We start from the raw sequence: 14,523 nt of genomic DNA, 5'->3' as shown, positions 1-14,523 counted from the left end.
GTTATCTTAGGGTATAAAAAACACACTTAATTATAAAATAACATGCACAAAATATCACTTTTACACTTTTATATTTAGAATATCAAGAAATAAGACTAATAGGGCCCAATTTACAATCGATCATTATAACAAACAGATTGCATAACTTCCAATTATATTCCAATGGGCTTTTAACTCTTCCCCTTGTGTATTGGTTATAATCATTCAAGTCTACTTATCGGGTTCACTGCTCGCGTCTCCACTCAAACACTGCCGGATAGTACAGTACTCCACAACTCCACTCTCTGCCCGATATCCTCCTCTGCGATCCCTGTCTCTCGATCACGCGTCCTTCCTTGTATCGGTTCTCTCTCACTTTTGGGCGCCTCCTTGTTCTTTGCGTCCTCTTTTTTTTATTCTGCTGATCTTCTAAAACACGTCTTATAAGTAGCTCTCTCAACACAACGACTCCCGCTTGTGTATTTTCTCTCCGCGTCCCTAACTACCCATTCTTGCCTCATCACTACCGTTGTTAATTTCAAATTATCTCAACAAACAACATGGTAGCATGTTTACATTATGTTACAAGGTAAAATATTTGTCATTACCATCTTAAGTTTGCCACCTAGTAAAATGTTTCTGCGACACATTTTACTTGCAAATGGCTTGGCCGTATAAGAAAACGTTAATAGTATTTAAGAAAATGTTTTTAAGAACACGATTCCTAACCAAACTCTTCCCATAATTTGGAAACGCGAACACCTAACTATCCCGCAAAGCACACGCAAAGATATCCACCATCCTAGAGAGTGCTACAAGAACGGTACTGGAACGGGGACGAAATAATGGAAGCGAACGAAAAGGAAGAATAGGAAATAGGAAGAGGAGATAGTGCAAGAGAGGGATAAAAAGAGTCGGATATCCCCGGAATGGCTGCAGTGTAATGAGGGAGGGAGGGAGGTGGCGCTTGTGGAATGAGAGCCAGCCATTCTCTTCCTCCCCCTCCTCCTCTCTCCACCACCCTCTTCGCTTCACCGCGGAGTCGCCCCTGGCCCAATTTGCTTTGTACACTGATGGCGCGTCGTCGAGTCCCCTGGCGGGGGCTCGCTCAACTTCGCTCCCTCGCTGCCCCGGCTCACACACAAAGTGAGAGGTCCTGCACACACATTGGCGACGCATTATGCGCGGCCTGGGCAATGCTCTTGTGCGTGCGTGCGTGCGTGCTTTTAAATAGCGAGGAGCACTTCTCGTGCACAACACCCTTGCCGAATGAGCGGCGCGCGGAATTGATACTTTTTATTTTCTCCCACTGCCTCCATTTAGGTAATTAACCTTAATGCGAACCTTCTCCTTCTCTGAATGCTTCAGTATCATGAGCCAATTATTTTAAAACCGCCACAGAATGCTGTCATTTCTTTAGAAAGTATACATGTTTTGAACACAAGTAATTAGGTCAAACAGGGTCAAACAAAATTGAAATGAGTATTTAAAAAACGCTTGGGGTTAACACATCATTACTTCTTGAATGTTATCTTATGAGTTGATTAAATAAACGATGGTTGATCAACTTCAAATAAAGGTTACTCAGGTAAATAGCATCTGGACCATTCATGCAACTATATTACTCAGGGTGAATATTTTAAGCCTGTAAAATAAATATTGATTTACAAATTTTTCTGCATCACTTAACTCAGGTATAAATAGCAATTTAATTTTGAACACGTGATATCAAAATTACGTTGATCATCCAAGAATTCAGAATTTAACTATGCGTCACATTATCTGTGACCTTTAATAAATCCAAGTAAGGAATTTTTTTGCAAAATTAATTTATCAAATATGGAGTCAATATCTCACAAAGTTAATTAATTATAATTAAAAAAAACTAATTATCACTGATACAAGGGATATGCGGCATAGGTTTTTGTAGAAAATCAGAACAAATGAGGTCAGAGGATCATCAAGAACGTCGCAAATTGTCTGCTCTGACGTTTTTTTCTAATTTGACAAGGAATAAACTCCAGACAATAGTTTCATGCTTCGCCGACCGAGGGAAAACACCGAGATAATACCTTTCATGAAGACAGTTTTATGCCAAAGAATTAACAAAGCACAATGCAGGAAACTAATTGAAGTTTTCTAAATCACAAACTACGCATAACTTAAGGCGGACACGTTTGTCGGAGATCAAAGGAACCGTTGTCGTCTCGTATACTCCTTTTTATCCTTTCCTACCGAACCGCGAGATCTGGGAAACGAGACGACTCAAAAGGTAGGTAAGCAGGTACTGCAAGGGGCTCGGCTTCCGTCATAAAAGGAGTCAAAAGCGTGGCACGGTGCTGCGGCACGGAGACCGATAAAAAGAGGCGATGTCCCGAAACCGTGAGAGCGAAAGAGGATGCGTAATGTACGGAGTGAGGGGGTGGGGGAAGGGGGAAAGGAGGCGGGGGGGGGGGGGGGTGAACGGGTTGAATCATGACGGAAGCATGAAAACCCTTAACCCTCTCCTCCACACCCACCCTTCTCACAACCCCTCTTTGCGGAATTTGCATGGAAACGCCCCGAAAACCTACCGCTATGATATGTCTCGCGGACCCACGCGCCCAAAAGGTGGGCGAGCATGAGTCTCCGGTTGAACGTGCCGTCTCACAGGCTCGGCGTCATTTCGGGGGAAGATCTAGCGAGAGAAAGAGAGAGAGAGAGAGGGAAGAACAAGCGAGTGAAGTGGGGTGGCAAAGCAAAGAGGAGGGTAAAGAGAGCCTCTGAAAGTCTTTTTGAGGGCGGCAGCAAGATGAAGAGGACTGCTTCAGTGGCTGCTGCCGAATGGAGATAAGGGCGGCGCAATGTTTTAAGCAAAGGTTCACGAATCGAGTTTAATGCCTCACGGCTAATTTTATTTATTTTTTCACCTTTGTGTACCTATAGTCATTTAAGCTCTTTGTTGGCGTCGTAAAGACGTTCTGTTGACTACCGCACGGGACTTATTCATAGAATGTTCCGGAGCGATACCCTCGTTTTTCTCACGTCACGCAGGGCTGTGGGTACGTCCAACGAAATTCCGGGCTTGGGCCGTAATTGCATATTTCTGTCCTCATGTTATCCCTCAAGGGATTACCAATCAGTACTATTTATTTCTTGCTGAGAATATAATAAGCGGAAAAGATTTAGATTGATTTAACTTTTCCTTTTAAGATTTCCTAACAAAATACGAAATAAAAACGGGAGCTTATAACGTCATGGAATAATCAACTGCGTTCACTATAAGCTGATACTTAGCCATCAAATAAGCATAGATTAACCGTCACAACAGGAGGGATGAACACAGTGAATTATTCAGTAGATAAATAAGTTATTAAATTAGTTTCAGTATGTCACTGCCCCGTTACATGCACCGTATACCTTTAGTTTCAATACCCCCTATTACGTGTCATGATGCGTCGAGAAAAGATTCGATGACCTGTTGACGACAAATAATGAGTCAGGCATAAATGTATTACTGTGATATTTCATACGTATTCATCAAAGAAAAGGGAATACATTGTGTCTGCATAGACCGCTCCAAAAATCAAATGAAGGCCTATCTAGCAATTTGAGGTACACCCTTTTTAAGCGAATGCATATTGCAGTTTAATTTTGTTGATCATGAATTACTTTAATTTCAATTCAACGTAAACACCTCACTTACAAGCTTTAACTCGACAAATATTGCAAATATCTTAACCGTAAACTCGATTGAACACTCATTCCGGAGACTTTTGCGTTCATACTTATTTTTGGACGAAACAATTCATCAGACACGTTAGAAGATTTGAAATTTGGATCTTTCTCCCTAAACACATGAATTTTGCATTTCTGTAAATTCAATTAAAATAGTGCAAAACTAATGGCCAAAGAATGATGGAAATATGCTCATCCTTTCAAGACCATTATTCTCCCATTTTGGAAACATGGTGCTCGTGGCCTCTTCCACCCCGTATCATTCAGTCAAAGAGGTCGGTGACAGCACCACCTGTCCTATTTCCATCTCCTCTTAGTAATTTTCACATTAACAACCTTTCCACGGTCAAAGCAACCATGCCTCTTTCACCATCACCGGGATTTTCACATAAATCATCACTTACGTCCCCCATTGCAACCCTCCCGCTTGCGCACGCCGCGAAGGACCCGCTTGGACTATAACCCCACCGGGGTCCACCTCAGTTCTCTCCTATTCTACATCGCCCGCCCCTCTCATTTCGCGGCGCATACTCACCACCTCAACACGGGTCGGTAAAGGATTTTACGGATGGACCCTACTCACTCCCTTTGACCCATCCGGGTGGTCACGTAGGGAGACTTCGACCCCCGCTCTAATGACCACTGACACACAAAGGAGGGGAAGTCATCGAAAGAGGGGGGAGAAAACGGCCCGATCAAAAAAAATAATCCCAAAAGGTATTGCTTGACCACTATAAGAGCTCAAACTGGTTGGCGAATGGACGTTCAGGGAGCTATGGGAAGAGGGAGGGGAAGGACTGTTGTACTCGGACTCAACCGATGGAGGGAATATCAACTGGACTTGAAAAAAAATGGCGTTCGGTCGTTTGCGACACGCGCTCAGCATACTAACACATTTAGGGTCCGCGGAGGCAGTAGCGTACAATACCGATCTTGCTTCTCATATTCCATGCAGTAAAAATAGGACAGAGGGTTTCACTACAGCTTTGGAGAGAATCGGGATACGATAACCCGTCACGACCCCACAAATTTACGGAAAACATGAGGGGAGTCGAGGTGCGCATTTAATTTAGCCGGAGGATGAGGCGATGAAAAAGGGTCCACGTGTAGGGGATCCTCACAGTGAAGCTTTCAACGGAATGGGAAAAAGGGTTTGGGAAGAATGGTGTCCCGTGTCCAGGTTATATAAAGGAGGGAGAAAAACGAACAATGGGCCAAACGTCATCACAAACAACCAATTTTCTCAGGCACTATATGCTCACCATTTTCCTGGTAGTCAGGCCATATGTTGGTAGTGAACTACTGCAAATTGCCTTAACAACATTATTTGTTCTAAATTTACAGACTCTCCTCCAGCAAAACACGAATCTTCAAATTCTCTTCATCAAACTATAATGGTCATCAAAAATATAAATCTCCCATTTACTTCTTTCATCACATATTTTTCTAATTTCCTAATACGTCTAAGAAATTAGCAGAAGTCATTGCACATATATCCGTTAGTTTTTTTTATTCAACTTCTTCATATCTCGATAACAAAATATCTGCACTTCTTTCTAAATTCATTCTATAAGATCTCATTTACGGTTCCTTTGAATAATCGTCAAAAACTGCGACGGACGTACAGACAGCGTTACCCAGATGTTAAGCGAATTAGGCTGGGAGCCATTGGAGACTCGGAGGCAGCGTGCTAGGCTTAGATTGCTTGAACAATTGAGAATGGATATCATTAAGAGTGACACAGATAACATAATATTATAGCCACACTATATTTCCAGGTCCGACAGATGCGATAAATTAAGAGAGATGTTTTGCCGAACGGATAGATATGGGAATTCGTTTTTCCCCCGAACCATAAAGGACTTTAATAAACGCTAGTACAAACCTCGTTAGAGTACTTCATTTTTTTAAAGCTGTAAACGGCTGGTGTCCTAACACCCCCTCCCACCCGCCTTTTAGGTGGTTTGCGGGGTATTAAATAGATGTAGATAACTGTTTTTCTGGATCCCTTTTATACAAACGGATTTGTTTATCAGAGGATAATCTAATTTTCTAATGAAATAAAAAGAAACAGCAGGTTGTTCACATAGTATTCCATGAAAAAAGTTTATATGACTCTAGTACTTTGCTTTCTTTGCTTCTGTCTCCCGTCCTGTAAAACACGAATCTTCAATTTCTCTTGGACAAACTATGATGGGCATAGAAAAAAATCTCTCCATTCTTTCGTCAAATATTGTTCTAAGATGATAAGTTTCTTTGGACGAAATATACAATGTTACTTTTCATCGATAATTATGATTTGCGTACAATAACAGACGCAATAAACATATTTTATGTAAATTCTTTCAAGTAATTTTCCCCGCTCACTTCAAAAGTATTATAAGCATGTTTACTGATTCTTAGCGGAAATAAAATGGTTGTTTAAAATATATTCAATATAATACGATAAGTGAACATGTATAAGGCTAAAAAGTAGATCTTCACTCGAAGTATATAACTGAAAATTTAAACATGGTGAATAACTAGGTGAGGAAGAAAGAATAGGAAAGGCATATACGAAGAATCTTTTGTTAAAGAAGAGATAATGGGTAAAAGGAAAGGAGAGTGAAGCGCTGTGTGTTTCCTGGAAGCTAGCTTGTTTATATAAAAGAGTAAGCCTGGCGCTCTCTTCAAGCGAGAGGGAAAAATGGACATATGCATGAGAAAAGGGAAAGGATATCATGGTGATGGCAAACGAGAAGGAAACAGTTTTTTTAAGCCGAATAAAAAATGAATGGAGAGGAACACCAAAATATCTCTTTCTCTAGATTTATGACATGACGTCTGATTTTTTTATTCTTTCAAGAATCATTTCGGGAATAAAATAGGAAATGCGAACGCTAATGCACTGTAGAGTGTTTTTCTAAGCTCCTTAGAGAAAGTTTTTAGCTCAACTTCCGCTAATATTTCCTCTAAAGTTATGATGGACACCGATACCGACGGAAAATACGTTTGCAAGATAAAATATTTCACATAAGAAATACTCAACCCTGATTTGAGCTGTTATAAGACTAGAAAATATTCTACAATTGGGGTCCATGGGGTATTTTTATTGAATTAAAATTATTTGAATTTAATAAGAAGGAAGATCTAATTTCGCTTTGTGGAGGGGAAATGTAATTCCCACTGCAGTCACTGCAATGTGCTTGCAAACGCTGGTCATTCTGAGAATACATTTCAAAGGCGAATAAACGTATTAGCAATGACGCTTTCAGGAGCATTTAAACTCTATATCAGGGTGTCAGTTTGTTTGAAAGCATTTAAATAAGCTTTGAATAATGACAATATAAAACCCATATGTTTTGCGAGAGGCCATTGAAGAATCTTATTAAGTTCGCAAGGTCAAAATTTTCCTTAATTCCCCGTCTCTAGGAACATCATAGCACATTATAAGGTAAATTACCGTGCTCATAAAAGTACGGATTTAAAGGATTTTGTAGCCGCATTTCGTCGAATAAAATTGCCTCTTAGCGTCTTAATAATTCATCAGCACGTCTTTCACATTCCATTCACCCAAATAAATTAGCCAAAAAACGCTGGGGAGATACATATTACAATTTCAATGTTGGTCGCACGAATGCATCTTAAATATCTCGCTCTGCACTAATCCTGGTTGTGCTAATTTGTTGTACGTATCACTTAGCACGTTTTAATCAGCTCTACGTCCATCCTCCCAGCGATATGGCGCTATTGATGATGGGGAGCAAACGGCCATGCCCAAGTGGGGTCACGGACAGTGTCTCTCTCTCTCTTCGCCATATTCAGAGTAAGGGTTGCGTTGCAGGGGAAGGGGAGGGGATCATTGAGAAGGGTACGGCAAGATGCGAGAGATATGAGTGGGCGGTGGCAGCAGGGGAGCCGAGGGGGATTGAATAGAATACGGCTCGGTGGTTCCGCATGTGGAGGGGGGTGGGGGAGATGGAGGAGCCCGCGGCGTAATAGGGTGGACGGCGGGAGAGGCAGCGTCCAGCTCTCGGTCATTGGTCCGCTGGGGAGGCGGTGGTGGGGGGAGGGGAGGAATTGAATAGGGTCGACGAAAGAGAAGGGGTGCGATATGGGAGAAGATGACGTCATGGGATAAATGTGGCATATGCGTAAATAATGTGAAACAATCTAGATAGCAGAATGCTTAAAAGGGTGGCCCTCGCTCGCCAGTGCCCTCGACTGACCCGCCAGGCAATGTACGCTTAACCACCGCTTTGAACGAGCACAAAAGGACGAGATGGGAGATATACATGTTTGCTACACATGGTGCCACCTCTGCTGAGGGACAGCGCATATCTTACGTTATGACCGAGGAAATGTATTCCTCAGCTGGAATTTTTTTAGCTAAGTTAAGTTTCTCATTTTTATTTTTATGGTATGTACATAAAATTGGCTGACTAAAATGCACTGAAAGTTTATTTTGTTCCAATGGTAGTAATGAATTGTTCCAATGATGTAATTTATTAGATAAAAATGCGTAAATAAATTATCTTAATTGGACCAACATCACGACGTAAATTAATGTTCAATAGTCTTCTGCAGAGGCCAAAAAATTAGACCAAATCTATTTCATAAGGAAATTTCAAAATTTTTGATTCTTAAAGCCCCGTAATGAGGTGTGAAGCTAAAAAAAAAAGAGCAGTAAAATATGTGTAATGAAAATCTCTAGGATCGCCGAATAAATAATTATAGATATATTCCTGGATTAATCCAAAACCCAGTGCTATTCAGAAAAATACTCTTATGAAATATACTTACGAAGAATTTTACCAATTTCTTGGTCCAAATGGCCGCAATGGAACTTTGTCATGGTCCAAAATAGAAGGCATAAGGTTTAATGGTATCTCAAATAGGATCCACGGTCTTTCATCCCCTTCAGCTGAATCTTAGCTCCCACAGTAGCTTCTGGAAAGATATAACAAAACGTTACAAAATAAACTCTGAGATATAGTGTTGTTAACTTAATTTATTGTTCAAAATCTTACGCTGAAAAAAAGGACTTCCAACCCGAAATGTTACCAGGACCATAAAGGGAAGCGATAAAAGTGTGAATGAGCAGAAAATTAAAGCCATAATACTTATAAATACATGAATGCCTGTTGGAATAAATGTATTCCTTTCTCTCTTAACATTATATCAATCGATTTTTCCATATAATGAGCATAGATTAGTTCAATAAGTAAAGTTTGCTCGGACATCTATGCACGGGAAAATGTTTAAAACGCAGAACCTCAACTTACAGGGATATTTTTCAATGATTTGCTAATTGTAAGTAGTAGATAAAAGTATGAGACGCTTTTGTGATTTAATCATACTGAGTATGCGTACAAATTTTAATTATTAAGGCCTGGAATGCACAGTATTAAAGCATGAAAGTCTGAATTGTTCAAAGTAACCTTTAAAAGCATAAGCTAAGATAACCATGCACAAAAAAAATTGCTGATTATAAAAAAAACAGAAGTAGGTGATCTGGTGACTTAATTATTAAAAGTCAAGGGAATGAAAGGAATACCCTTTTCCAGGTAAAGTCTTTTTGATTGCCCCAGAGCTAACGCTCAAAGCAACTCCAAGGGGATCCAAAAACTAAAAGAAAGTTGACCTATATAGCAAAGAAGGATCTTCGATGCATGCCCTCATAATCAGTTTCCAAGAAATATTCTTAATAGACGCTTCTCCTGCTCTTATTTTCGTCCAAACGAGTTTTCATACGCAGTAAAAGGCGAAAGAAAGCAAAAAAATCATCGAGTACGCCTTCACATTGCGTTTACTTACTCTTAAATAATAAATCCGTAAGGCTGATTCCTTTTTTTACTACACACACCATGCAGTGTCCGTTGCAAAAATAAGCATTGCATAAAAAAGTCAATTTTTGTGTTGAAGAAATCGCAGAATGATACCTAACGGCAATGAGTTGACGTATCTTTAAAACTTTCAAACGCTCACCCTCGACGAACCATTCCCAAACCTCCAACACTAATCTCACTCCATACCCGTCACCCTACCGTGGCGCCCTCACACTGTCTCAGTCTCCGAAAATTCTTCTCTTTATTTGGTTTCAGAAGAATTTCTGCTTTCTCATGGCCGTGTCAATATTGGTGACGGGAGCTCCTTTCAGACGCGCTCTCTACATCTTTCTCTCCCTCCCCACCCCTCCACCCTCACCCCACCACTACCTACAACAGACTCCCATCACTTCTTCGCTAAGGAGCAGGGAGCAAGAATTCCTCACAAACAGACAAGGAACTGGAGACTGACGAGTGAGGTGGAGGGAAGGGGGGAGGAGGAGGAAGGTAGGGATGGAAACGGAAGCCGGAAGGCTGAAAAGACGGGGGGAAAATAAAATATAATCCTCCACGCGCGTACATGTGAGCGGAATGGCAGGGAAAACAAGCCGAAAAACGTGGGTAAGTAGACGAGGCGCGCGGATGTGGGAGAGGATGTAAGAAAGTCAGTTCAGAGTGGTGGATTGAGGGCATGCTTCTCATTTCGAGGGGAAGAATTTGAATCTCGACATGGGTCGTGGTATAGTAGGAGAAATCCTAATATGTTCTCCTTGATTTTATCAAATTCAATGCAATATTTCACCATTTTTTATATTTTTATCGATTGTAATAAAGCTTGTAAAACAAAGAGACACCCATTTTTTCATTTTTAGATCCGTCGCCTACTTCGAGAGCAATAGGGTGGTTTCCTATTATTTTTTTATTGCCTTAATCAAAAGATTATTACTCCTGGAGTACGTATTTCACGCTTTTAGAATTTTAAATGACGATACCTATTTTTCGCGATTAAATGAAAAGTGAAAAATTTCAAGCGCGCGAAAACGCGACGCGTAAGTAGGAATGATGGGAAAAAGTCCGTGCGACGCATTTCTGGTTCCCCCTCCCGCCTTGTGAGGTGACCTTGATCGAGGCTCTGAGCGCTGATAGGACGCAGGATGCTAGCGGGTAGCTGAGTACCTTGCTGGCTGGTAGCGCTTGGCTTAAAAAAGGTTTATTAATACCTTATCAAACGAAGAAAACTTTCCGACCTTAGCCAGTTTTAATAGGTGATTATTAAGACATGTTTCCCTGAGCTCTGTGCCTCATGCATGCATTGGTAACCTCAGACGATGTATAACTCCTATCCTCTCGTGTAGAAACTAGGTCCCTGTGACGTCACGTGGAGTGGAATCGCATGGGCGCCAATCTGGCCTTTTTCAAATGAGGATAAAATTTGGCCCTTGCCATTCGTCTAAACCGGTATTTCAAAAACCAAATAATTTGTGTATTATGAATACACTAATGGTGGGTAACGAATCGCAATCAATGCCTTTCGTTTTCTTTGATGAAGGAAACTACCCTATTCGTGGCAAAAATGCGACGCCATTAACCTTACGCTCAGATATTCATGACATCACTTACTTTTGCCGAGCGGCTAACCAATTCTCCCCCACTTCTCAACTTATGGCATCTGTCTCACATGGTTCATTGTCAATTACATCCTAGTGAGCAATTCTTTTCGTCAAGGATCGGGTATCTCTTGAAGGACTTAATGAACCAGAATTTAAATGGCGTCACTGACTCATGAAAAGTGGACGGCAACTTTTGCATTTTTTCATTTTAAAGTTATAAGGAAATGGTTGAACGAGGAAGCCAATATTTTCGCCATGGCTTATCTTTCCTTTCCATCTACTGAATTATCTTAATAAACTGCAGTTATAGGTCTGAATGAACGACCTCATCGTCGAAGAATTGATCTGAGAGCTCATTATTAGACTTGAATTCAACTGCATAATTAGATTCCATATTTGAATAAAAGGATGAATTCAAACAGCTTGCCATTTACAGTGGTTTCTGACGAAAAATGCCACGCGAGTAATACCATCCACTTCCACCTACCCCCAACCTCACATTTCTTGCTGAGTTCAGAGTTAGGCATCGAACTAAAACAGGTCGAACAGTAGGTACCTACTAAAGAAAAATGATGAAAATCAAGTGGATAGATCATGTCACACGACGATAGATGAGAGGAGAAGTCTTTAGAAAACCTTCGGTGAAATACGGAACACTTGAATCGGTCACATCATGAGACACGTGGGTACGATGAAATTTATCGTTGAAGGAAAGGGTGACAGGTAGAACGGCAAAGGAAGGCCACGGATGGGATACATGGGGCATTGGGGCAGGTGATGAAGAATGTAAAGCACAAGAATTAGGTAAGTGTTAAAAGATTAGCCGATAGCAGAACTGAGTGGAGAGCTGCGTCAAACCAATCTTAGGAATAAGTTCAACAGATTCAGGCTTTAATTGGTGGAAGTTAGGCATATTTAAATAAATAAAAGACCGTATCACTTTTCCACAAATTTATTTATTGCGTACAACGCGTTTCGGCTCACTGAGCCATCATCTGCTACAAGACAATGCAAAACATTATTTTACAGTTATGACTGGAGTCCTCCTTCCAACGTGGGTTCCCCAAATCCCGTAGTTGTGTCTTTTCCCACTGTCTCTACTCTGTACGCCTGTTCTCACCATCTTCTTCAAAGATGTCAAATCCTCCCCAACCCCCTTTCTCAAGGGTATACATATATTTTCAAATGTTTTGCAATGTCTTGTACCGGATGATGGCTCAGTGAGCTGAAACGCGTTGTGCGCATTAAAAAAAATTGTGGAAAAGTGCTACGATATTTTATTTATTTAAATAATCATAGGAATGATGAGTGATGATGATATTGAATACATTTTACTAATGTTCTATTATTATTACCATTATTAACCACTACTGTTCTGAAATGATGGTTAGTTGCTGTCTGTACATTATGCGTTTATATACGTGCACACCTGCGAAATTTTAATTCGAAAAATATTCTTAAACTCCACCAAATGAAGTAAGAAGGAAATAGTCAATAGAATAGCAAAGAGGAATCTTAGACTTTACTCCGAGACCTTAATCATCATTTGTATGCACAGTTGGTTTCCGTAACCCAATTGATTGGATATCTAAGCGCAGCATGGACAATTAGACATGTATAAGTTCGAGAGAGATAGAGAAAGAAGAAAGGGGATTGGAGGGGAAGGGAAAGGGAAAAAAGGGTGAAAAGTGATGAGGATGGGGAAAGCTTCGAGGGATATGTGTGCTGGTTGGAGAGGCTGGCGAGAGACTTCGCGGGGAGACGAGGGCACGAAGGGTTTGCAGAGGAGGGTGGCTTCAAGGGGGAAGGGACGAGGGGGGGGAGTGGGTTGGAGAGCCTGACGCAGCAAAGTCAGAATTTTCGTCACACTTAATAAGGGCAGTCATTTGCATGGATAGTGAAGGAGAGGAAGGGACCGATGCGACGTCGCTCGGATGTTCGAGGGGTCGCTTTGAGTTGGACAGCGCCTCTCGCGTGAGGGGTGACGAGATTAGTAAGGAGTTCCCCCGCAAGGAGTAGTGGGAGACTGCGAGGAGGCGGACGATGCCTTATCGCAATGAGAGAGGGAGCAGCTTGAGGGAAAGGATTGAGAAGAGCAAGAGTACGGCTCGGGTTCATTATCTGCGGAATAACGCAACGGTTCTGGCTCTCGAATGAAAGGCCATCGATCATTTACTACGACCGGAATCGAAAATGAATGCACGATACAACTAAACACGAGCGAGAGTTTTCGTATCACCAGGGAGTAGAGAAAGACCACAGGGAAAAAATAAACGAAGGCGGTAAAATCATCAAATTATAACTACATTAAGTGATAGAAATGTTTCACACTTCCGATGGCGTTATAGATATCATTTAAATGCCAAGAGTCTACATCGTAGTCTATTATCGTATTATTGCCAATGCAAAAAAATAAATTTAGAAATATCATATTTCGTATACCAAAGAACCCAACTCCGTTAATCATATCAACGAAGAAGCTTCGTTCTAAAGACATGATATCAGTCATTTTCCATATTTAATATCTACAGTTTTTACAAAAGGCAAACAGATAAAAACATTACTTCCTTAGCCATAAATTACGAAGTAAATTCGATAAAGCTGAGAAAAAACATTAAATATAACGATTATATTAAATATATTTAACAAAAAATATGAATTCGAGTTTCCAACCAGTGCAACAGGTAAGGAGGGTCCATAAAATGTTTGAGAGACTTGGTTTCAAATTATTACGGAGATTATTACAAACGAATTTTTCAATTACGCGATAGTGTTCTCATTGGTACAGGCATGTGGAAGGGTCCACGGTCCTCGTGGAAGTTACCGCCGCCCATCTTAGAAACATGCCTCATCTTTCCCTTAACACGTACTACGTTGGATCGCACAAGCTAAAAGTACTCTCCGATTTTACATTTATGGCACTCGTAAAGAACTTACGTCCTTTGAATTGGTTCTACCAATACCATCATAAAACATAAACTAAAATTGAAGACGACATAAATATCCATTTTCTTAGCACATAATGAATCAATACTGATCTGCAGGGAATTTAGTTCCCATAATTTTAAATGCACCTACTTTAATCCTGAATTATTAAGTCCTTCAATTTGAGTGGAAGGAGTTTATCCCGTTTAGATTTGATCTGATGGCCACTGAAAGTGAATATCTTTATATTTCAGCTAAACAAAACTTCATTTTGATTGAGCTTTGAACTTGTGCGTTTTGAGTTGAAAGAGGATATCCATGTGGAAATCGTAATAGGCACCATATAAAAATTTCCTTAGGATATTTTTACATGGTGACTCTTAGGAATATTTTAACCCCTATTAATGAATCCTAAGGATATTTAAACGCTTTATTCATTTCAATCAAATGTACGAGATACCAAATGCTGAAAATAATTCCACTTA

General features: G+C 40.6%; 1 long non-coding RNA gene across 1 annotated transcript in view; it reads right to left on the bottom strand.

Moving 5' to 3' along the window:
* The window catches only part of LOC124174020, a 61,919-nt gene that overhangs the window by 36,911 nt on the left and 10,485 nt on the right, over positions 1-14,523 (bottom strand). Inside the window, exon 2 of the long non-coding RNA XR_006868838.1 lies at positions 8,479-8,625. This is a non-coding gene — a long non-coding RNA (uncharacterized LOC124174020). The remainder of the gene's footprint in view (positions 1-8,478; positions 8,626-14,523) is intronic.

The sequence above is a fragment of the Ischnura elegans genome, chromosome 2 (genome assembly GCF_921293095.1).
Source record: "Ischnura elegans chromosome 2, ioIscEleg1.1, whole genome shotgun sequence".
Lineage (NCBI taxonomy): Eukaryota > Metazoa > Arthropoda > Insecta > Odonata > Coenagrionidae > Ischnura > Ischnura elegans.
Note: the sequence above shows the minus strand (reverse complement) of the source record. Positions and strands in the feature narration are given on the sequence as shown.